We start from the raw sequence: 25,771 nt of genomic DNA on the forward strand, positions 1-25,771 counted from the left end.
CATTTCTGAAAAGTAGACAAAATTCTGAATTCAGCAAGGGGTCATTTGTGTAGATCCTACAAGGTTTCTGAAATAAAACAATATTGAAATTAAGGTGAACAAAACAGCAATTTTTCTCCACGTTTTACTCAGTAACTTTTTCCTGCGATGTCATATTTTCAAAATTAATATACTGTTACGTCTCCTGGACTCTTCTGGTTGTGGGGATGTATAGGGCTTGTCTGTTCATCAAGAACCCTAGGTACCCAGAGCCAATAAAGGAGCTGCAACTTGCAATGGGTTTTCATTCTATACCGGGTGTACAGCAATTCATTTGGTGAAATATAAAGAGTGAAAAATAGGTATCAAGGAAACATTTGTATTTTCAAAAGGGGCACAAGATAAGGTATTGAGAAGCAGCTGGCACCTAGGGAAACCTATATATTTTTGGAAACTAGACACCTAGGGTAATTCAGAATGGGGTGACTGGTGGGATTTTCACCCGGTTCTGGTACCCAGAATCCTTTGCAAACCTCAAAATATGGCAAAAAAACACTTTTCCCTCAGATTTCGGTGCTGCAAAGTTTTGGAATCTGAGAGGAGCCACAAACTTCCTTTCACCCAGCATTCCCCAAGTCTCCCAATAAAATTGGTACCTCACTTGTGTGGATAGACCTAGTGCCCACAACAGGAAATGCCCCAAAACACAACATGGACACATCATATTTTCCCAAAGAAAACTAACCTGTTTTTTGCAAAGTGCCTCGCTGTGGTCTCTGGCCTCTAGCTCAGCCGGCACCTAGGGAAACCTATACATTTTTGAAAACTGGCACCTGGGGGAACCCAAGATGGGGTAACTTGTGGCTCTCTCACCAGGTTCTGTTACCCAGAATCCTTTGCAAACCTCAATATTTGGCAAAAGAAAACACTTTTTCCTCACATTTCAGTGATAGAAAGTTCTGGAATCTAAGAGGAGCCATAAATTTCCTTCCACCCAGCATTCCCCAAAGTCTCCCAATACAAATGGTAACTCACTTGTGTGGGTAGGCCTAGTGCCCATGTTAGGAATAGATCTCACAATGGTCAATGTTAGTCCTTACATGAGAGCAACTGTTGACCCTAGGGTGATCCATTCCTGACGCAGGCACTAGGTACAGGCACTCAAGTGGGATAGCGTTTTTATCCGGACAGGTGGGAAAACACCAGGTGGTAGGAATTATGTGGATCCCAGCATATTCCTTTAGTTTGTGTGACAGAAATGCAACAAAAAAATGAGTTTTTATTCAACATTTCATCTTTGCAGGGTATTCTGGGTAAGAAGTTCTGGGGAATCCACACAAGTCACACCTCTGTGGAGTCCCCCGGATGTCTAGCTTCCAGAAATGTCTACATTTGGTAGCTTTCCCTATATGGCCGCCGAGCCCAGGACCAAAAACGGAGGTGCCTGCCTTACAAAACCAGTTTGTTTTGTGCTAGATAATTTTGATGTCTCCACAATACGATTTGGCCGGTGGAATTTGGGGCTGAACTAAATTGGGGAGCTCCTAAGAGAGCACTCTCTGTGCTTGCCGTTGCATGCACCTGCTCTCTGGGTTGGGCTAACCCGCTATTGTCCCGCTGCACAGACCGTGCTTGCGAAGGGACTGCTAGACTGTCCTCTTCACCTCCTTCATAATCACTGGAATACAAGTTATCGAATGGGACTCCTCTGACTGAAAAATCACTCCCAGAGTCTGCACCATTGTCCTATCCCTCAGATGCTGCCTCAGTATCTGCTGTCTCAGTCTCTGACCCTACGTCAGAGCTGTCCTCTATAACCTGAGTGAGGGCTTGAGCAGCAGTCATCCAACGATATGCCATCTCTGCTACTGGGTAAACTGTCGCTGTAAGACACTAGCCTACGTAGACAGTCACAAAATTGCTGGTGGGTGTGTGTGTGATACGTGCAACAGTGGAGGTCACCTTACCTTCGCTTCTTCCCTCAATTAGCACTTTCTCTCAAGATACTCAAAAAAAGACACACTATTACTTCATCTTGTCACATACCAAATATCACAGTCTTTAGTGCCTCTAGCGCCCAGTCCAACAACCATTATTGGTGCTCCCACCCCCATTACCTCCTCCTCCAATTCCCTCACTACCACCCAGCAGAAATGCCCTTCATCTCTCCATAGCCCCCCTCGCACATACATTTCATTTGTAATATAGCACAGGTAAATCTACTCAGCTACATACATAAAATACAGATTTGATCTTTGCAGTAGGCATATAAACCTTCTGTGCTACCTTATGGCATCAAAAACTGCCACTAAACAAAAGTCAGATCCTTTTGTAGCATAAACATAATCACAAGACTTACTTGACTTTTTTATTGCTGCCTAAAAGCAGCAGAAACATAATCACAAGACGTACTTGATTTTTTTATTGCTGTCTAAAAGCTACACGGTTGAAACGCGCCAGTTAAAGTATGTGCATTGCTTTGAAGACGTAAGCTGGAACTGCAAGAGAACTCATGGCGAATATATATATATATATATATATATATATATATATATATATATATCAAAAACGAAGTTGTCCTCATGTGAAAGCGCACTCCCAACAGGTTAATTAAACAGGAAGAAAAAGCAAAGCCAGCAACTCACAGTGAATTTCTTTAAGCTGTTTCATTATTCCAGGCCTTTGGTTATAAAATCATCTCTGGACACGTGTTTCTAGGTCAATCCTTTCTTCAGCAGAGAAAAATATAGAAGTGTTTCACCCTCGTATGTGCAGCCAGTGCTGGAAGTGTTCCAGGCATTTCTTTCTTGTTGAAAAGACCGGCATGGCTTCAGCTTGTCTAATTGCAGGCACCTGATTAGTCTCTTTAAATACTAGTCCGCCCCAGTGGGCCTCTCAAGTGAGCAGTGCATGCTGGTTATGGTAGTCCTGCAATTTTTTAATTTTGCCCCAAGTGGGTTGCTGGAGCCAAACGAATAATGAACCCAAACTGGGAACCTGTTGGGAGTGCGCTTTCACATGAGGACAACTTCGTTTTTGATAACTAACCGGCCCGTCCAGTCGGGAAGGCAGCACCACTGCACATCGAAGCAGGTCTGTGTGACTAAAAATGGATTGTCACATAAGAGCAATCAGGTTGGGCTATTCACAGCAAATCTGTCAATTTTACTTTGGATTCGCCTACATAGGTTTTGCATTTGGGTTCATTATTTCGTTTGGCTCCAGCAACCCACTTGGGGCAAAATTAAAAAATTGCAGGACCACCATAACCAGCATGCACTGCTCACTTGAGAGGCCCACTGGGGCGGACTAGTATTTAAAGAGACTAATCAAGTGCCTGCAATTAGACAAGCTGAAGCCATGCCGGTCTTTTCAACAAGAAAGAAATGCCTGGAACACTTCCAGCACTGGCTGCACCTACGAGGGTGAAACACTTCTATATTTTTCTTTGCTGAAGAAAGGATTGACCTAGAAACACGTGTCCAGAGATGATTTTATAACCAAAGGCCTGGAATAATGAAACAGCTTAAAGAAATTCACTGTGAGTTGCTGGCTTTGCTTTTTCTTCCCGTTTAATTAACCTGTTGGGAGTGCGCTTTCACATGAGGACAACTTCGTTTTTGATATATATATATATATATATATATATATATATATATATATATATATATATATTGGGGGCCGATCGCAGCCCCAGGGAAACAACAAACGTGCTGACAAAAGTTATCTCTATATATATATATATATATATATATATATATATATATTTTTTAAATAGCTGTATGGTTTCCTTGGGTGTCAATGTGGCCCCCAGGGAAACCATACAATAATTCAAAAAATTATTGCCCCCACAGGGGGTCGCCCTACCCACAGACGACCCCATGTCAATTTTATTTATTTTTTATTATTTTTATTTTTTAAACCCCTGGAGGGGGTGCGATTGTGTCCCCTCAGGGGTAAACCTACCTTTCATTTTTTTTTTTAAATGCCCTCGGGCGGGCAGCCCATTTTCCGAGGGGTGCGACCCGCCCCAAGTGAAATCCCTGGTGTCTAGTGTGGCTTCCTGGCGCTCGATCGCAGCGAGCGCCAGGAAACCGGTTCAGGAAGGCCTCGTTTGAAAGGGGAGAATCTGCTCTTTCAAATTAGGCATTCCTGAACTTGGGGGAGGCCTGATTGGGCCCATTTTCCCCACTGGAGCAGGAAGTGGCCTTACAGCTGCTTCCTCCTCCAGTGAGGAAAACAAACAGTGTCACAAAGGGGCGGGGGAGACACAGAAGATCGTTTTTTTAACCCCCCCCTGGTGTCGGCCACTGGTCGTGACCTGCACCAGGTAGGTAGTGCGGGCATCGGCCAGTGTCCGACGCCCGCACAGTAGAGGTTAATAATGTGTCACTAATCTATTGCATTATGGACATGAAATAAGTTACGGTCTAGGACTGTGTGTAAAACAATAGGGCAGTATAAACTTTAACAGTGCACTAGCATTGACAGGCACCCATCTTTCTGATGTAAACCTATGTAAAACCCAGGTGTATGTGCAAAATACATAAATATTACAACAACTCTGCACTTTGAAGTCTGCTTTGTATGCAAAAAGTGGTGGCAAATGTGATGATCACCCTCCATTTGTGACCATGACGTAGGATGCATGAAGTGTAATCGGTGTCACTCTTGTGTTGTTTGCCATGTGTAGATACCAACCACCTTGGAGGGTCAGACATGCACCTGTGTACCGAACCCTTGTTGACTTAGCAACAATGGAAGAACGCAACATCATCTCCAACTATCGTCTGACCATGCTACAATCAGGGACCTGTGTACCCACTTGGAGGGTGATCTGCTGCCAGCCATTCAACAACCTACAGGCATTCCTCCTATTGTGCAGGTGCTATCTGTCCTCCACTTCTTGGCCACTGGCTCATTCCAGGGGATGGTGGGAATGGCAACAGATATGTCTCAACCAATTGTCAGCAATGTGTTGAGCGATGTCATGTGTGCCTTACTAAATCATGTTAAAAGCTACATTGAATGCCCCCATACTGTAGATGTAGCCATTGTGAAGGCTGAATTCTATGCAATGGGACATATCCCTCATGTGATTGGGGCCCTTGATGGCACCCACATTGCATTAATACCACCCAGGGATAATGAGCAAGTGTATAGAAACCGTAAGAGCTTTCACTCTATTAATGTGCAGATGGTCTGCTTAGCAGACCAGTACATCTCCCAGGTGACAGCAAAGTTTCCTGGGTCTATACATGATTCCTACATCCTCAGGAACAGCAGTGTCCCATGGTTGCTGACGCTTCAACAAAGAGAAAGAGCTTACCTCATCATTGTGTATGATGAGTGTTAGTGAAATTACTGTTACCCCAGCCTTCCTACTCGGTCTGTGTGTAACATATTGGATTTTAAATGTTTGTTTCCTCTCTACACAGGTGATTCACGTTATCCCAATCTCTCCTGGCTACTGATACCGATGAGGAATCCAAGGACCAGGGCTGGAGAACAGTACAATGAGGCTCATGGGAGGACAAGAAGGGTGATAGAAAGGACATTCGGTCTGTTGAAGGCAAGGTTCAGATGTCTGCACATCTCTGGGGGTTACCTGCAGTACTCACTACAGAAGGTGTGCCAGATTGTGGTGGCCTGCTGCATGCTCCCCAATCTGGCACTAAGGAGGAATATCCCATTGCTGGAGGACAAAGGAGTTGGGAACAATCCGATGGCAGAAGAGGGAGACAATCTGAGTGACGAAGATGGGGACAAGGAAGATATGTAATCACAAGGACACAGCTCATCCAGCAGTAATTCAGCTAACATTCTGGTAGGTACATCTCTACATAGACAATGTCTAATGCTGGAGTAAGGGTTGGGTGTACTTTGTGATCCATCTTTGATATGAGTAGGTTTTGGTCCCATTTGGGTATCAGACGGAAGTACATAAGAAAGGTCTGTCAAGTAGGTCAACAGTCCCACTGTGATGTACAATAGTTTGTCTGCCTGTGTTGCACATACTTCAGACATCCTATCTACCTATTTGCACATTTGTGAATACTATATTCTGATATCATATAATCTTGTGCATATGTTGCTGCTTATTGTACCTTAAATTGATGTACAAACTTGGCATTCAAAGGTGTGAGCTCTGTAGTACAACTAGAATGAGTGAGTATTACTCAGTTCGTAACCAAGATGAATCAATAATCTTGTCTCATATTACCTGCAGAGGATTGAGGTCATGTGTTCAGTAGCATTGGGCTGTCTTTATATGTTTCAATCTACTTTGTCATCGGTTTAACCATCATTATTTGCAGGCACATACTGTTGACAACTGTGCTATTGATATGTGATGTACCGTCTTTGCTATCTATTGCAGTAGTGCTGTGGGTGGTTTTTTACTACACTTCCCTCTCTGCTACCTGAGGACCCAGGGATGTGTGGAACTGACTTTGCTGCAGACAACTGGATGTCAGGATGATACATTCACATCTTCACTGTGTATTAATAGTCACCTTTTTTAACATGTCACAATTTGGTTGCACTATTTCAATAATTAAACACAAAACACCATAACTTGTGTGTAAGTGTATTTATTGTGATTGACAAAGGGAAGGATAGGGTGCAAAGAAGTGGGACCATGGTGTTCAAAGACACCAGTCTGTTAGGCCAAGCAGTGAGTAGCACAGGTCCAGTATGCAAGTGGCAATCGACAATAGGGCTATGGAAGCAGAGTCAACAAGGTGTCTTAGTGGCACACAAGGGAGACAGTCCTGGAGAGGCTCATTTCCTGGTAGTGGGGTTGGTCTTGGCTTCAGTCTCTGCAGGATGTCTGGCTTTGCGACCACATTTGTGTGGGAGTTACTCAGCTACAGAGGGTGGCTTAGTAGTTGCTTGTGAGTACTTACAGCAGATGTATAGGGCTGGTCAGTAGTGTGGCTAGTGGAAGGGAGGAGGTGTGGCTAGTGGTGGGTGGAGGATTCATGCAGGACTGTGATGAGCTCCTGCGTCAAGCCTTTCATGGAGCCCATGGTGGCATTGAGGGCATGCCACTCCTGCGTGGCCTCCTTGTGGTACTCACTCTGCAGCCTCAAGTTTTCTCCCAACATGTCTATCATCTGGCCCATCTTGTCCTGGGATAGGTTGTATGCTCCCAGGACTTGTGTTATTGCCTCATGGGCAGGTGGCTCTTTGGGTTGCCCCACCCTGTGGCCCCTAGATGCCCTCCCATTGGCCCTAGCCCCTTGTGCCTGTCTCTCCGGAACAGTGTGCCCAATCCCACTTACACCAGGACCTTCATTGTCATGTGCTGTGGGTGCTGACTCAGGTCCCTGTACAGGTGGGCGCACTATGCATTGACGTGGCCTGGAGACACTGGTTTGGGGGCCTTGGGCGACAGGTGTTGTGGTGACTTAGGTTGTGAGGGGCTCTATGGTGTCTGGTGTGAGGATGGTGGAGGTGGACTGCCCAGAGAGACCGGATGGGCCAGGTAGGTCTTAAAGTTCCAGGCAGCCTGTGTAGCTGTCAACACTGGGGTCTTCATCTGGTGGAGGACTGGTTCTATGTGGCACTGGTTGACTGATGACATTCTCAGTGGCACCTGTGGATAACAGGGATTGTTATTCACATCTACCTGATGTACTCTACAGGGGCTGCTATGTAAGTGCTATATGTCATGCTTCAGAACTCAGGTGTTGTTAAAAGAGGGAAATGTGCATTGTTAGGTGGCTAAAGGGTGATGCATTGTGGGAGTTTTAGTGTTTCATGCTGTACATGCATTAGGTGCATTTGGGAGTGTAGACTTTGGGATTGGTGTTAGTGGCGTAGGGTGGGCATGCAGGAGATGGGGATGCATGCAATACAGGTAAACTTAATACAAGGGGATTAGAGGTGACTTACCAGTTTCCAGTCCTTAGGGAATTCCACTGAGACCCTTGGGGTGCAGGATCGCCAAGACCATCTCCTCCCATGATGTGATCTCCAGGGGTGGAGGTGGGGGCCCACCGCCAGTCTTCCTGAGGGCGATTTGGTGTCTGGAGACCATGGACTGGACCTTCTACCTCAGGTCATTTCACCTCTTCTGTATGTCTTCCCTTGTGTGTGGATGGCTTCCCACTGAGTTCACCTTGTCGATGATCTTCCGCCGCCATAACTCCACCTTCCTTGCCATGGACGTTTGCTGGACTTTTGCCCCGAACAGCAACAGCTGTGGCTCTACCCTGATGATTTAGTCCGCCATGGTCCTTAATTCATCATCGGTGAAACGGGGGTCCTTTTGTCGGCACATGGTGAGTGTGATGTGTGTGTGAGGGAAATGTATTTTGAGTGAAGTGTGATGCGTGAGAGGTATGCAGGTTTCTGTGATGTATGTGTGCAGTGCGATCTTCAGAGTGGTCATGTTATGTATGGTAGTTGTTTGTCGTAGCGAAGGATTGTTGGTTGTGTGTGTATGTGTTTTATAGTGGTGTGTGGGGGGGGGTGAGGCGTGTGTTTGTGTATCATGTGTGCGGGTATTCGAATAGACCAATGTGGTGTTGTGCTGTTGTGGAGGTTCCATTTCACCCGCTGCGTTACGGAGCGCCAGTGGATTACCCCCCGCACCGTGACTGCTGTGCTGATTTGTGAGTCGTAAAAAGGTGTGCGGTCGTTTTCTGGGATGGCGGTGTGGGTGGTGGGACAGCCTCTCTGCTGCCATCGTTCAGCCTGACGGTGTCGGATTTGTGGATGTATTTTGGCGATTTTGTTTTTTGTGAGTCATAATTGGGTGGGTGGAATACTGCCGCCACTGTGGTCTTTTGGCAGCTGCCAGCACGGCGGTCTCTGGGAAAGACCGCCAAAGTTGTAATGAGGGGCTTAGAGTTGGCCCCACCCTCCAAAAGGGGACCTAATAGTTTTAGGTAATATGCCAGGGGTGTCCACATTGTGTATCTTTGTAATTTAAAACAGTCCATTGCGGAGGCTCAAGATGCCAAACTTGGATAAGGACCAGGTAGCCCTTTGAAACAATGAGTGGGCGAGTTTGGTGGACCTGACACTTCCAAATACCCAAGAGAACAGGAAATATATTTGATTCATGGTAGGAAACTAACATTAAACATACAAGACCTCAGTGTGACCACCCACCACTGATCCTTAGCAAACTCCTGACTGTTTTCATGCAAATGCTTCTGTCCCTACCAGGATGACCATCTCATCACAGTTGCATGAAGGGACTCCTTAGGAGGGGTGTGGAGAGTTGAAAAGACTGCAAGTGCTGCCAGGCAAAGTGTTAAGGACTACAGTGATGCTTCACACACCCCAAAAGAACTGGTAAACTACCACCCATCATGAATCTCATTCAGTATGTGGCTCCAACATCTTCCTGCAGGTACTACCAACGAAGTCTTCTAAAAGAACCATGCCATGGGTACCGACTATGGACTCCTTGTCCCGGCACCAATGAGCCTTGAGGTCATCATTGTTTGTTGTGGTGTGTGTTAGTTCACACTTGATGTTGTTTTGGGCACAGTGTGAGCGTAAGCCATACTGTCGCTGGTCCCATTGAACCTGGATTTTGTGATGCAGGTAAAGAATTGACTGACTTGTTCTCACTGGTGCCAACATTTTGATGGACGCACACCCTCAGGCTTTTGGTGTAATACCCCTTCTGCTGTCCCTCAGCCTGTTGCCCAAATGATGCTTCAGAATACTAGATGGAGGCTCACTGCCGGGAGCTAACCTTTGCTTCCAGGTTGACCAGTAAGATTAATACGCCACATAAATGTGTTGGACCTGAAGGCTATCATCCATGTGCTGAAAGCATTAATTTCCAGAATGCTGATAATACACACAGAAACTCTACAGCCTTCTTCTATGTGAGGGAAGAAGCTGGCATTAAATCCCTGCATTTCCGGCAGTTGTAGGGAGTAAAGCTGATGCAATGGGTGCTCAGGCTCAGCATGTTTCTGCTATTCTCTCACCTTGCAGTGGTCAACATGCTGCAAAAAGCCAGAACTTTTATCCACATGATTGGGAGATCCACCAGGAAATCCTCAACCGCATTTTCAAGACCTGAAGTTGCCCGGGCCATTGCTGCCTTTACTCTCTTGAGCGTGAGGTCCAACAGGTTCATCTCTTGTATCGGAATGTGGCCTGGTTCCCCTAGAGGAAGGCCTGATGTTGGAAAGAACGGGGTTTTCCTTTATGCTTTTCTGCCAACTCTACTAATTATGGTGCTCCTGCAGAAGATCAGAAGCAGTACAGGATTTTGGGGGCATTCGAGTCACACCAGGTTGGCCTTGTCAAGTTAGGTACTCATACCAACTGTATCGCCTTCAGAGCTACCACACCGACTCCCCAACCTCCTGTCCATGGAGAGAGGTGGAGTGCTCTACAACCAGTAGCAGCAGCCGCCAATCTAAAGTAGTGAGGCGGGGGAGGGATAGGGGAATAATTTAGAAAGAAATACTCACCTGCCGCTGCTGGCCGCCTCGGTACTCCTTTCGTCCCGCCATGGACCACAAGCACAGGCTCCCCACCCAATCCAGATGCTGCTCCCATGCTATACCGAGCATCAGAGAATCTCTGGGATTAGCCCGAGCAGGCTGGTCTGATGCTCGCTCAGGCACAGGGAGCCTGTGATCCGGCTGCGTAACACAGCTGGGTCGGAGAAATATAAGTGCACTTGTCGGTTTGGCCGTCCTAAGATGGCCGGCCAAACTGGCATGTGCACTTTCTGTGCCCACCACTCCTCCCTGCCATGGCGTGGCCCTGCCCTAGATTCCATCTGCTCAGTCAGACGAAAAGAAAATGATAATAAAATTGTTTTATCATCATTTTATTTTCCACTGACTGATTCTGAGCATGAGGGCGACGCTCCTCCGCTATTCCGGAGGAGCCGCCCCTGCCACCACTACAGGTTAACTTGAGCACATTGTTCATGAAGAGGAGGGCGTTGCCTGCCTTGCTCACACCACACATGTGCACATGACACACTCAAAAGAAATCGACCCTCAAGCTGTATCTATGATTATTGGGAGTCTACTGGAACAGACCTGTGATATCCTTCTCCACTGCCAAAGATGTTATCAAAAGATGTCTTACAGGTCTGATGTATCTATCTCCTCCCGTCATATGTCTTGCAACATCTAGGGACTTCGACCTGGCTCTAGCCAGACCAATGCATAAAACTTTCAGCGCAGCGGCCTCTTATGACATGCAGCTGGTCTCATGAATTGTGTCCTTTGTGACCTAAACATTGGCCAATCAAGATCCATGCTCTACATACCTTAGAGCCATTCACTATATTCCATATGGACAACAGGGGTCCTAAGGCTTCACCCCACTTTTGTCTAAAAAGTTCTGTCAGGTATCTGTTTGAATGAGGAGATTGATCTCCTAGCATTCTTTCTGCAAATGATTCATTGCCAGTTACTCTTTGTCTTCTACCTCAATATATCCAGTGGCCTGCATGAACCAACCAGCTACTGGTGACTTTTGGAAGAAATGTTTCCTGAGAACGGTCTGAATGTGGCGGATCCTCCATCCTGGTGCAAGCACTCTCCAGCAGCAAAAAACAGCAACCTCTATACATGTACCTATCAGAGACACATGCCAGCAGCTAAATGAGCTTCACCACATTCATTCTTGAGGAATCCTTCTAGAGCGCTATAAAGCTTGGCCAGAAGTTTGAATGCCATCTGTTTGCTAGGCTTTAGCTTTTTGGTTCTGCCTTCCACTCTACATCTTCTTCTCAATTGCTGGAGAATCTAGCCACAAGGTTGAAAACTGAAAAGAGCCATGACTTAAGAGAAGGATGAAGTTACCTTTGTCGTAACTCTGTTAATCTTAATTTGTAGTCTCTTTACCATTATCTACGCTCTCCAGCAATCCTAGAGCCATCGGTGAAAAATACTCACCAGTTGGCTTCTGTTTTTTAAACTATGGGACCTGCTGAGGATCCTCATGTGCACAGTGAAGCGGGCCAGCCGAGTGAATGAGTGTCTGGTAGAAGCGTGTAAAGCTTAGTTTTAAAAACTTTTATGGCAATATCTGGTCCTGCCACTAGGTAGGGTGGTATCACACAAGAGCCTATGGGTTAACAGTAATGGAGTTACAAAGTACATTTATTCTAACCTGTGAACATAAGAACTGTCCAAGACCTGAGCCACAAAACCAGTAGTACTCAGGACAGGCATGTGTAGTTTAAATTCCAGCATTTCTGAAAGGGACGGGGAATGTTCACTAGGAGCGGCGAGTCTTGGGGTCTTGAGTGGGGGGATCTGGTGAGGAGTTTGTTGCAAGGGATTGCTTGCTATCAATGGACTCTGTCTTTTCACACATCACTAACCTGCATGCAAGCCAAGGGATTCTCTGAGGTTCTTCTTCTGTAGGCTATTATTCACCATCCACTCAGAAGTGATGGGGTTCAGTAGCTGAGCCACCAACATTAAAACCTGGGGACAAGGACTCCAATATTTGCCTCAGCACTAGACTGTAAATTGTGTGATTCTAGGCACATCACAAAATCCCTCTGTTGCTAGACATGTAAATATATAACATGCAGTTGTAAACATGTGAAATGTAAATATGGAGTTTAAATATGTAAATCCTTAATTGAATATGGTCTTGCAATATCCTCTAACACATATGCCCTGATTACGAGTGGGTCAGAGTTTTCTCCAGGGGTGGGCGGAACTCGAGGAATTCCACTCTGTGTAATTTGGTAGAGTTACTTAAAAACTCTGTGAGATTCCATGGAGTTCCGCCAACGGGTGGAAAATATGCACATCGCTCTGCAATTTAGTGCGAGTAGTACTGCAAAAAACGATATGAACTGCACTTTGTAGTGCACAAGAGCACACAGCCTTTTAATTTGATTTTGGTGCCACTTGAGTAGAAAATCTACATGAGCGGCAGCAAATCTATTCGGCAATTAGCCTTCTGGTCATGACTGCCCTTGTTAGAAAATTGCATTACGTGATGTGAAAGCTTGCTGATGCTCGCATTGCTGGAGCCTTGTGGGAAAAAAATTCTGCTGCACGGTGATTGGCGAAATCTGGCCGGAACCCCATATTACAAGAATAACATGAAGTCACCAAATTCCATAGGTGGAAGGAAATATTCCGCCCACCCCTAGCTTTCACACCTCTGATTGCCTTTGGATCAAAATTCTGAGTTGGATGGCACTTACAGCACATGGTACCTACTGGGTGCATTAATTACCTCAGCCTTCGTTGAATTTCAGCAGGTCAAACCTGCAGCATTTAATATGGGAATGTGCTGTGGTTACCGTAATACACTGCTTTGGGTATGTTGAGTGCCAAAATCCACATTATCCCCCAAAACTCAGAATAGGTGCTATTTATTGCACCTGAAAAAATCCTAACCCCACAACGTCAGATTTTATCAGGTGTGATGTACAGCACTTCATTGCTTCCCTATTTCATTTACATTAAATACCTCTCCATCCATAGACATTGTCCTAAGGACATCAATAGATGGATGGAGACCCAGCACTGACTCTTCCTCTGACCAACGTTTTGGTTTAAAACCTCATCTCTAATCAACCGATGTGAAGCCTTTTTTCTGGGTACTCGGGCAGTCACAGGGTACTAGACTGTACCTGTGGTGGGTGTGGTTGTTTATCACTAGTAGCCCAGTGTCTGGTACTGTTGCACTCCTACTAGATACTCATGTTACTCCATTTTGCATCTACAACACTAATGAGTTCAAGGCCCATCCCAGAAATTGGTTGAAAGTCAGATATTCTATTGTGTAGGAAAAAGCTCGAATTAACCTTAATGTCCAGTCAAAGCTACACTATGGGAGGGCAGTTAAAATAAGGAACAACAAAAAAACAGAAGGTCGTATGCCCCAAACAACAACAGTGTACTTTTGTGCTAAGGCGCTGGCCAAAGGATTGCGCCTCAGCCAGTGGCATAGCGTGGGTTGTCAGCACCCGGGGCAAGGCAAGTAATTTGCGCCCCCTAACCCGGGGCAAGGCAAGTAATTTGCGCCCCCTAACCCGTGGATTTTAGCACTCGCGAGCGCGCCCCCCCCCCCAGATGTTGCGCCCGGTGCGGCCTGCCCCCCCTGCACCCCCCACGCTACGCCACTGGCCTCAGCAGAATTCTAAACTCTGAGATTTCTGGGTTCTGATTACCACAATCAATCACCAAGTTCCAAGCAGAATGGAACAATGTATTACGGTGAATATAATGTCTCTGCTCTAATTCCATAGGGTACTATGTGCAAGACTAGTCAGCCTGGTGTGTTTGAGCCCAGGTGACTGAGAACTGAGAGAATAGTTCATAAACCCAGTAACCAAAACCTTCACCTCTTTCTCCCCAACCCCAAACAATGAACATTGGTCTAACCCCATGTCCAAAGTGCTGTCTGAGGGTGCCACAGGCGAGAACACAAAGCCTTGCTCTTCCGTTAACAGAGCTGTGGGTTGGCCTGCAGTGAGTATCCATAATCAAGAGTCCTGGGAGGATTCAGCTGAGATGCAAACCAGTCTCAAAGTCACAGTTCAATAACGGAGAACTAAAGGTGCAGGAGTTTAGCTAGCAGCCAGTGTGTGTGCTATGGAAGTGACAACCTTCAGGGAACCAGTCCCAGGCATGATTTGTAATTGGCAAGGTCCCAGAATGCCTCTTTGCAGGCCCTCAATCTTCTGGTCATATAAATGATCTTAGGGTGGATCTGGTTATCCTGGCTGCAATGTTCTCATGGCGTCTGGATGTCTCACTCTCTGTGGCTGGCTCTTTGTCCTCCTGGTCATGACCCAGATCCACACCAGACTCTTGACAGTACATCTTCTACTCTTCCCAGAAACATCGCAGCAGCACGCCTTCTCCAGAGCCCCATGCATGTCTGTGTTCTTGCAGATAACAAAAACAGCTGGGCTATGCCTATGGCACATATCTCTGCAGAATGGCATACAGTCTCCTTCAGATGTCAAGAGGAATCTGGCCCTGCTTTGGGGTACTGGTAGAGCTCCGGGGCACACAAATGCACAGCCTTTTTTCAATTTTTTCAGCTCCCCGGACATTACAGGTCTTCTCATTGCTAGGACAATACAAAGTGGACAGGGTGGAGGTGGCTAGGGAGAGAAGGATAAAATCTCAGGCACTGTAATAGGCAGACACTATCTGGAAGGGAAGCAGATATTTATTCCATCAGATATAAAGAGGGCTTATGACACAGAACACCAGGGACAGCAGGAGACCGGGTTGTCAGGTGCACACGGATTTTTAAGGACAATCTGAAAGAGGAAATCATTATTTTGTGCCAGCATGTATTTTGTCTTTCATAAGACTGCAGCCAAGGAAGCACAGACACACACAAATGGCACATGCAGCACATTGCGCACAAACCATGGAGAAAAGTAAGGACCTACGTTGTATGTAACTGAACTGATTTTCTAGGGAAGAGCAGGGTGGCCGCTTCCTTTTGATGGATAATGGAAAAAAAGCTTGTGACTGAGACCCATGATCAACTGCCACCAATCACCAATCTCCCGAATTCTGTTATTCAGGGGCACCAGTCACCCACCTCTGCGGGTAGTGCTATACTGACGATGCACCCGTGGTCAACAGAGCCCTAGGCTCTGCTGAAGATTGCCACTACAGGATGTGAAACAACTGCATTTCCCAGCATACATCTCTACAGGAAGTGACATCTCTGCATTCCCCAGCATCCACCCATATAGAAAGTGATATCGCTGGTTTCCTTCCAAAAACATCTGCAAAAGACAAAAGCCAGTCAAATGGACCTCATTCCCCAACATTCATCTCTCCAGAAAGTCAAATCACTGTTTTTTTCCCCAACACAGAAGAAGCAGGCTGCATTCCTCATCAATCTCTACATAAATTGGCATTCCAGCCTCCCTCTCTAGACAAAGTGACACCATTGAATTTCCCGCCATCCATCTCTACAGGATGTGACAGCACTACATTTCCCACAGTGCAGATTTATTGGAAATTATATCTCATTTCCTGCTAAAGCCATCTGTAATAGAAGAAGCCAGGCAAGCAGACTTCATTCGCAGCATTCATTTCGACATGAAGTGACAACATACGTCCCATACCACCCTTCTCAGTGGTTCCTACCTCCTAGACAACTCAACCATGAAACATGCAAGAGACACCCTCCTTCATATCATTAACACATACAAAGTGGTACAGAATGTTTCCCAACCAGTACACTCCCAAGGACAAATTCTCAACCATTCCCCCTTAACATTTCCAATCATCCAAAGCAAAACTTCCATATCCCTGGGCCAGGCTGATCATCTTGTATTCACAACACCTTTTTCAACATCCACCAAACACACCAAGGTCAACCCCCAAAAAATAATAAAACTACTGGCCCTAAGCCACCTTCCGTGAAGATGTGGTCCTGCTCTTGACCTTAATAAAAGCCCTCTATCTGGAGAAGCTCTGGAGCCTGATGACTTTATCAACTAATCACCCATCGCTCACCTACCCTTCATTGAAAAAGCAGTCTATTCACAATTCCAAGATAACATTCTTAGCAAGCATTTCCTGCACAATTAACAATTCAACTTGAGATCACACCCCGGCAGTTTGACTGCTACCTTAAAAATCAAGACAACACTCTCTTGACCACAGACAAAAAGGCACCTGCCTCCTGATATGACTGAACCCCTCAGCTGCCTTCTAAACCAGCAACCAGCCCACTCTTATCTATAACATGCAGTTTTGAAGGGAATCGAGTGCCAGCATCCTTTACTGGTTCGCGTCCTGCATATCCAAGCAACACCAATTCATTCAGAAGCGTACCCCATGTACCTGAAGACTCCTATCGCTTCACCCCTGCATGGAGCCACTTGGGACTCTACATACTGAGAACAGCATCAATTTTCACCAAAACCTCAATGACACACATCTCAATCGTATCTGCCTGTACCTCACTAGGATGCCTCATGAAGGGCCGAAGAAATATGACAACACCACCAGCTCTCCTGGCTGACCTACATCATCCAGCTCATTTACAAAGCTGTTGCTACAAGCATCCCGCCTGTAAAGCTCACAAGGTCGCCTCCTTTGATGAATCTCTGCACACTCGGGCATACACAGAAAGAAGTGCAAAAAATAAAAAGCAGGTCACAGACCTTCTTTATTTATGCACCCAGGATCTGGAGTGACCGCCCTGTATCCCCAGGACTGCCCCAAATGTTCTCTAACTTAAGAATGAGCTGAAGATACACCTCTTTAAAGAACATTATATTATGATGCGGTAACAGTCCACTTCCTCTCTCAGAACCCAGCTATCCAACCATTGACTTGCTGAGTGTATATTTCCCTTTGACTCTGTAGAGCGCTCCTCTACCTATACTGGTACCTTCTTTATACATATATACGTACTTCTAGTGAACTCGCTTATCACAGCTGCCTATAGTGGGGCAAAAGAAATAAACCTTTCCCTACTGTGCAGGGCTTTTTTTTTCTTACATAATAGCACTTCTTAGATTTAGATGCAATCTGCACTTGTAATAAGGGCTACAATACAAGAGACGTGTCAGGAGCTGTCATCAAGGGTAAAACTTTGAATTAAACAAATCCAGCACTTCTCAGAACAGTACAACGCTTTAAACAGGACAGTACTGGCACTTCTCAACATGGGTACCATACTTTTAACTAAACTATAATTTCACTTCTCACCAAGAGCTCATATCACATGTGACAGTACTGGCACTCCTGTGCATGGATCTAATACTTTTAATTAAACAGTACCAGCACTTCTCAGTGGGGTGCAGAGTATTGAAACATAAATGGGACACTATGTTATGTTATGTTATCTTATCTTAAGCGGATGCAGGTTCTTCTCGAAGCTGGGGGAGCGTCGCCCCCCTGTCGCTGCGAGCTGCACAAGCAAAAAAAAAAAAAGGGCAGTAAAAAACTTTAATTGTCATTTTGTTTTTACCACCGAAGCACACACAAGCCCAGTGTCATGCTGGGTGTGTCCTCTGCTGCTGAGAGGCAGCAGAGGATGGGAGCACTGGCTTGACTGGGTCCTCCAAAGTGCGTATGTCCCTTTGGACGGCTTTTGCACACATTGAAGCTCTCCACTCAGCTGTGTTAAGACAGCTGGGTGGAGACCCAGTACAGGCCTCTAGGGCCTGAAGGAGCATCCAGCCAGGCCGGTCCATCCAATCCAGGCACTGCTCTCATGCTGGTTTACAGCATGAGAGCAGCATCTGGATTGGTTAGGGTAGCTCTTCCAACATCGGCGAAGGAGAAGAGCACCAAGGAGGATGCACAGCCCGTGGGTAAATGCCATTTTTTATTTTAAATATGTAGTGTATGTGTGTGGGATGCATGTATGTGTGTAATGCATGCAGGTGTGTAATGTATGTAAGTGTAGTGGTTGTGTTTATTTGTACTTAGTGTTATGGTTTGGGCTTTTGGAGGGAGGGGTGGTTTACTCTGAAGTTTTGAAAGGAGGAGGTGTTGTTTTGGGGGGGAGTGGTGGGGCACTTCACTTGCCCCACCACTTTCAAAGGGTACCAGCCGCAGCTGATGTTATGTTATGTTGTGTTATGTTATGTTAAAATGATTTTTTAAAGTGCGCAATTACCTAAAGGTGTCCTGGCTCTGCTGATGGTTTTCTGCCCTTCAAAGAAATTACTTAGGGAAAAGCCAGGTTTTTATTTATTTTCTAAAGGAAAATAGATGAGGCATAGATCTACTGTGTGGGGTAGGAGTTTCCATGTGTTAGCTGTGCAAGTAATGAATGTTCTGCCTCCCCAGTTAGTACATTTATACCTTGGAATTGCCAAGGTCTTGGCTCCAGATGAGTGTAAGTTCCTGCCAGGCTCATATCACTTGAACCTGTGTATCAGGTAGTCTGGGCCAGAGTGATGCAATGCTTTGTATGCAGTGCATAGTGCCTTGAACTCAACTCGATTCCAGACTGGAAGCCAGTGAAGTGTATGAATGGCTAGGGAAGCAAAGTTAAATTTGGGAATACCTAGCAATAGCTGAGCAGCCGCATTTTGTAAGATTTGAAGTTTGTTTAAATGTTGTTGCTTCAAATTGAGGTACAGGCCATTATAATAATCTAATTTTGAAAGTACCAGAGATGTTACCACAGTTGTTTGGGCCTCAAAAGGCAAGAAATATAGAAGGTCGACAATGTAACTGAATTTACCTGGTCTCCAAAGGAGAACTTGTTATCCATGATTACTCCTAATGTTTTTTGCCTTCCTTACTGGCGTTGGGAGAGAACCTAGATCCTCTGGCCACCACACAGGGGTCCAAAGGAGCATCTGGTTCCCAAATAGGATAACCTCTGTCTTTTCAGAGTTAACTTTTAAACAATGTTTGTCCATCCACTGATCGACCGCCAGCATGCAGTCATGGAACCTCAGTCCTGTGTTGATGTCTTTATTGCCCAGGGACGCAGCAATTTGTGTGTCATCAGCATAAGAAAAACCAAAGGATCTGATCAAAGAAGCCAAGGCTGTTACATAGACATGAAACAATGTTGGACTAAGTGATGTCCCCTGTGGGGCCCACGTGGCAGAGAGAATGGATCTGACACAAAATGATCAAGAGCCACCATTTGCTTCCACCCTGTGAGAAACGAGTTCATCACAAGAGGAAGTGCTGGTGCATCAACCCCGATCTCCCGGAACCAGTCAATCAACAACTCATGATTGACTGTCAAAGGCTGCCCATACGCCGAGTAATAAAGGGCTGGACTTCCTCCCCCATCCAGGGTGGCTCTTAGCTCCTCTGTCGCTATGATCAGCATGGTCTCAGTGCGGTGCCCACTTCGAAAACCACATTGAGTGGGATCTAGAAACTGATTGCACTTTATAAAGTACGAAAGCTGCAGATTCATAGCAATGATTTCAATATGTCAAATGTGGCCGGGCCCCTCATGTGCATTTATAAATGTTGCCCACAACTCAGTCCGTGCTGTCTGTGAACAGACTCTATTGGTGCATTGAATGCATTGGAGTGAGTGATGGCACCATGAGGCCTAGAAAACAGGTCTGCTCATTTCTACCAAGAGCCATTCAGTCTTTACGGGCTAACAAAATATGTGCTTAATACTCAGTTTGTTTAACGCTCATATTAAACAGTCGAAAAAGGTATTTTCCCCATTCTCTAAAGCTGTTTTCTAAACATAGGGCCAGATGTAGGTAACAGTTTGCATGTCGCAAACAGCAATTATCGCTGTTTGCGACGTGCAAACTGCATTATGCAATGCACAAAACCCAATTTGCGATTCGGTAACCTGCTTACCGAATCACAAAACGGGTTTGTGAGTCGCAATTAGGAAGGGGAGTCCCCTTCCTAATTGCGAGTCGCAGCGCGATACCAGATTGCCTTGTGACCGCGGTCGCAAAGCAATCACGGTTTGCACCCATTTGAAATGGGTGACAACACATTCGCAAAAGGGAAGGGGTCCCCATGGGACCCCTTCCCCTTTGTGAATGGAACTGCAAAAATGTTTCCAGAGCAGGCAGTGGTCCTATGGACCACTGCCTGCTCTGAAAAAATGAAACGAAAACGTTTCATTTTTTGTTTTTGTAATGCATCTCGTTTTCCTTTAAGGAAAACGGGCTGCATTACAAAAAAAAAAAAAAAACTGCTTTATTTAAAAGCAGTCACAGACATAGTGGTCTGCTATCTCCACAGGCCACCATCCTTGTGAGTGCCGCGAGTCTCAAGGGGGTTGCGAATTGCGACCCACCTCATTAATATTAATGAGCTGGGCCTTTGCGGCCCACTTGCGAGTCGCAGATGGTGTCAGGGACACCATCCTACATTACAATTTGCGGCTTGCAAATTGCGAGTCGCTCTGACTCGCAATTTGCAAGTCGCAAATTGGAATATACCTACATCTGGCCCATAGTGACTAACGTGGGGCTAAGGAGAGAAACAGCCCCATAAATTCCATCTTGGAGGCAGTAGAGTGATGCCATCTGAGCAGACTTTGCTGTACTTCTTATAATATGAACAGAAGTGTTGTTCACTGCCCTTTGTAGCTAAACCAGAGCTCAGCACAAGCCAGCCCCTCTTGCTCCACGGAGCATGACATACAAGAATGATGTATAAAATACAGGGGATTGAGGCTGGGTGAGGCACAAAGAGCAGTTGTTAGAAGGATGCTGAAATATGGAATTCTAATTTCAGGCCTCCTGGCATGAAAGGCCTATGAGGAGAATGTATGTGACTTGCCATAAACAAGCTAAGAAACCCGTGATGAAATATGATTGGATCATATCTGACCTTTGCCCTTTTGTACATAATATTTGCTGAGCTGCTTGTAATTTTCAGAATTATTCTTACTCGTCTCATAGTAGGAAATAGTGTATAAGAAAGAATAATATAATCTACAAACGTGTGTTTGTGCTGCTTTTGGGGTTCATGGTGGGGCTCGACAATACCACTTACAGGTATGAGATTATCTCTCTGACAGGTTGTCTGACTCCTAACCAGTGCTTTAGATGGAAATATACAAGTACTGGTACTCACTATCCACGGTATGTTTGCTCCTGGGAAGTGCTGGTACTCTCCCATTGAATGTACTGCAGCAGAGCTGAGGAGTGTAGGTACTCTAGTCTTCAAATGAAACAAGTGCAGGCACTCAGTACCGGACAGTACCTGCCCTTTAATGCACTGTACCATGGTATCCATAGAATAGCTCAGCAGAGAGGGCCGAGAGACACCCTCCAGTGTTTGTTTTTCCTTAAAAGGTCACATTTTCTCTTTGGGGTTTAGGAAATCGACCAGGTGTGGCCGCAAAAACTTTGGGGAAACATCACAAACTCTTCCCAGCCGGGGTGCCATGTTCTGGGACAGCCCAGTAGCTCTCGGCAGTGGTCCAATACTTTAAATCGGACAGTACCACCCAGTCCAAGCAGAGCTCTTGCTCAGGACAGTCTCAGCAGGAAGCAGGCACTGTGGGACAGGGCGTCCCTGTCCTTCTACCTTTACATGTGATTGTGGAATTAAAAAAAATCAGCATTAGAGGAATCGGTTCCTAGGTCTAAATAACATGCTTATAGCACCTCACAGTGCTTGTTACATGCAGACACTTGCAGCAAGGGCATGGACCCCAAAATCGGGGGTCTTCCGGAACGCCTGCCAGTTTCCCTCCTGCTGAACGCGAATCTTCAAGTGCCTCGGAGCTGGTCAGCATCAACATTTTGCATGTTTAAAAGTTACAAAGTTCTTAAATTGTAACATTGTGTGTTTCTTGGCGTCCGATGGTGGTGTTTTGGGCAGTGGATTCCGAGATAAACTGGGATGCTGCCAGGAGCAGGACCACGTGGTATGGTATCTCTCTAACCCCCGCCTGCCAGGTTGGTACCCGGGACTGGATGATGCTGAGCAGGGTTTTCAGGGCGGGGTTTAGTTTATCGAGTGACGGGGGTGTCATGTTCTTGATGGAGGGCGGGGCCTGTCCTTTGGGGGCTGCACGCCTCTGCCTGGTACAAAGAGTAAAACAGAACAAGTGAGAGCTGCAGAGGAAAAGAGACAGAACAACTCGAGCTATGTCCAGAGACACCCAAAACAAGGGAAAAAGAGATCCTGAGAAAGGAGGCGCCCCTCAAAAGACAGAGGGAACGAAGTAAGGATATATATATCCGGGACAGAAAAAAAGCGTCTGGGCAGAACCAGTCTCGGAAAGCAGAACTGACAAAAGTCTCACCCCTCCAAAGACAGCGCCAGAGAGTGAAAAAAACCCAGGACGTAAACAGGCCACTAGACTAGAGACAGCGAGAAGAGACACACAGATCATGGGAAAACAGAGCTGGGAAGAGTCTCCACTGACATAAACCACTGGAGAGTGCACGTAAAGCAGACGAGCGCCCAGGGACTAGCCTTGGTGAAAATACATCCATAATCTAGGAAAAAAGACCCTGAGAAAAGAGACATCCCTCCAAAGACAAAGTTCACTGCAGGGTGTACTGGGGACCGAGGAGTTGCTCCCTGGCAAGGGCCTGGAAGAAGAGACGGTGATAAAAGGACATCCCACCCAAAGACAAAGTGCACTAGAGAGTGAGTAGAACATGGAAGAAGAGACACCATAATTCCGAGGGAACAGACCCTGAGAACAGTCCCCCATGAGATGTCCACGAAGGCTGCATATTCCATTCATAGCACTGGAGCAGAAAGGGGGCATTACTGGGAACAAGAGACCCCTTAATCCAGCTCAGCCGGGATACTGCCTTGGTGACAATCATTACCTCGAGCCTGAGAGAAGAGAGAGGGCCCAGAGAAAGAGACCACATTCAGAGAGACTGTGAGACATCGTGGAACTGCCTCTGGGTGCAGAGATGGCGCAGACTCTAGGAGGATAGACAGTCCGAACCGGAGGAAAGAACTCTACGAAATAGAGAGCGTCTTCGAGAGACTGCGACGGGGGCAGGAGACCTCCTGAACCCGGGAGCAGCGTGCAAACTACGAACGAGACGTTTTTACTGAAACTGCACCCTAGAAGCTGTAGATTCGGAGAACCTGGAACACAGAGACACCTCCGAGAAAAGAGACCGCCCTGAAACACAATTTTAGCGAGACTGCACAAGCGAGAAGAGACATCAGCTACATAATAAATACTCTAAGGACGGGGGCACCACCCCAGCCCCACAAAAAGCGTTCACAATATGCACCTAATCTCGCACAGAGAGACTACAGCCTCGAAGAGATGATACGTGCATGGACCTCATCCCTAAAGTGACCCTCCACCAGAGACTGCGACATATAGAGGCCGTGGGCGGGGATATTCCTGGAGAGACAGACGGGTGCATATAGACAGCATCCTCTAAGAGATAAACACATGAAAAGAGACTGCGCGTGGATGGCAGTGGTGTCGTCGTCTCTATTGAGAGATCACAAAACTCGACGAGACCCACTAAAAGAGACAGTACAAGGAGACGAGAAACCTGCAAGAGAATGCATCGATCAATGGGACATACTTCCTCGTCAAGAATGGGGAAATAAATACCTTTGAATAAGAGACCTGCATGAAAGACAGTTTTTAGGGCAGAATCCTCTCAACCTGGACTGAAGAACCCCCACCCGCCCATTACATAGAAACAAGCTCTCTTAATTCGACTGCTTTCAGTGTGAACTGCAGTACTAGAGACATCTACATTGTGAGCAAAAAAATATATAATTGTAATTGCATCTGTATACCGCTCCGTACTCGTTTCGAGGCGCTAAAGCTGCAGAGCGACACTCCTCCAGGACAGACTGAAAACAGAGGAGCATTGCCTAGAGACTGCTACAGCCGACAAGTCTTCCAGGTAGACTGCGCAGCGAGACTGCATCAACAGAGAGGCGTCTAAAGGGGTGACGTCTTGGAGAAACTTTGGCAGCACCCGAGGTAAGTCTGCAAGGGAGAGACTTCATGCAACAGCGTAGCAAGGATGTCACAGTCCCTGGTGTAAGTAAGGAAAATGTCCCTTTAGACTGCTGCTGGGGTCGTGGATATAGATATTATCGGGGTTCAATGGGCACCCCAGCGCTCGTGGCCACGGTGCCCCCGAACCTGCTGCACCATGGTAACTACGCCATTGGCTTTATCCAGGGAATCCGTCAGTGCTTAATTTGGGCCGGTGGTCTCCGGTGCAGGGCACCGGCACTTATTTTTTAGGGCCGGCACTTATTTTTCTGCCTCAATCATTTACTGCGAGCAAAAGACACATATAAGAAAGACGGAGGAAGAGAAAAACAAAAAAGCGTCACAGGGAGAAAACAGAAAGCTGCAAGAGTGAGCTGAAGGGGCAGGGAGTGGCTGTAAATGGATTAAAGAGGCCTGAGGTGGCTTCAGGATTACGCTGCCTCGGTATTTTGTGCTCGCACATTTAATTGCAGCCGCTGCGTGTTTCATATGAGAGCTTTGGGCATCAGCACGTTTCTATTTACAAATTAATCACTGGTCACCGCCTCTTTATAGAAAGTGATGTAAAACTCTGACTGCAGGGCAGATATTAGGCAGAGGCCACAAAAATGTGAAATTGCATGAAGGTGCCAAACAGCACATATCAACAGTTTATACACTTTAAATAAAACAAGGCCTCTCCTTTAATGAAAGTTCCCAATTACAAATGGTTGCCACTGGGCCGTTCGCCGGCAGTCAGGGTTCTGGACATCTGCTGAACTGATACAAAGAGGTTTCGCTTGATTTACTTGTTATTTTTAGGGGATTATTGATGTTTGATTTCATTTGCCTCTTGTGAGTGGTTGTCGGTGTCTGATAGAGTTTATTGATTATATCTGCTCGCATTTTTAATTACCCAATAGATTTTTTTCCCTGCTGACCCCAAGCTGGACGATTGAAAACCATTTGTAAATGAGCAACCGAAGTTTCCACCAGGGGAATGTGAAACTTTATAACTGCAAAATGAGCGCTTGAGTGATATTTTGAATTTAACACAATTTTATAATCTGGATAAACCGCAACACAATGACCTGCTAGTGTTGTAGTTGTCATGTATTTATTGATTCCATTTACCTCTTCTATATTTTTTCAAACTGCTGCTTGGCGCTTCAGGGCGCACACGCCACCGATAGACAACCTTATTTTTCAATATTATTAACCGGGTTATTGGACCTTTAGTGCAATTAATCTCCTGTTCTGAGGAGGGTGTCCGCTTCATTGGCGAACTTTTTAATTTTTTAGTGTGTTTTGGAAGCGCCCTTGCATGTTGCCATGGCAGAGGCACGGGTAGGGTTACAGGTGAGATCATGAAACGCGACACTGGGCTGGCAAGGTGGAAAGAACTCATCTCACCTACTGTGCCACGCGCTGAGTCCCTGTG

General features: G+C 46.1%; 1 protein-coding gene across 1 annotated transcript in view; it reads left to right on the plus strand.

Annotated features, from left to right (window-relative positions):
• The first annotated feature begins 22,476 nt into the window (after positions 1 to 22,476).
• REM1 (RRAD and GEM like GTPase 1) overlaps positions 22,477 to 25,771 on the plus strand; it is a 29,382-nt gene continuing 26,087 nt past the window's right edge. Inside the window, exon 1 of the mRNA XM_069243338.1 lies at positions 22,477 to 24,333. The gene's annotated coding sequence lies outside the window, so the exon portion shown is untranslated. The remainder of the gene's footprint in view (positions 24,334 to 25,771) is intronic.

The sequence above is a fragment of the Pleurodeles waltl genome, chromosome 7 (assembly GCF_031143425.1).
Source record: "Pleurodeles waltl isolate 20211129_DDA chromosome 7, aPleWal1.hap1.20221129, whole genome shotgun sequence".
In the NCBI taxonomy this organism is placed as follows: Eukaryota; Metazoa; Chordata; class Amphibia; order Caudata; family Salamandridae; genus Pleurodeles; species Pleurodeles waltl.